The sequence below is a fragment of the Penaeus monodon genome, chromosome 15 (assembly GCF_015228065.2).
Source record: "Penaeus monodon isolate SGIC_2016 chromosome 15, NSTDA_Pmon_1, whole genome shotgun sequence".
Lineage (NCBI taxonomy): Eukaryota > Metazoa > Arthropoda > Malacostraca > Decapoda > Penaeidae > Penaeus > Penaeus monodon.
The window spans coordinates 14,321,559-14,321,793 of NC_051400.1; the positions used below are offsets into that span (position 1 = coordinate 14,321,559).

General features: G+C 45.5%; 1 pseudogene; it reads left to right on the forward strand.

Moving 5' to 3' along the window:
- Positions 1–75: 75 nt before the first annotated feature.
- The window catches only part of LOC119582229, a 6,180-nt pseudogene continuing 6,020 nt past the window's right edge, over positions 76–235 (forward strand).

Genomic DNA, 235 nt, shown 5'->3' on the forward strand with positions numbered 1-235 from the left:
CAAAGACGAAAGGGCAGCTATAGAGAATGGTACTGGGTTTTCAGGTGTGCATGATGGTGAGACTAGGTTTAGCACATGTTCACGGATAACTGCATACTCTACTGCATAATCTACGATAACCTGCACGAGCTGAAGGACCAAGACTTGGTATGCACGTAGAAATTACAGGAAGAGGAGAGCGAAATTTCCACAGGGAGTCGGGAGGAAGTTAGGAGACAATGTGAACTTCAGTGTT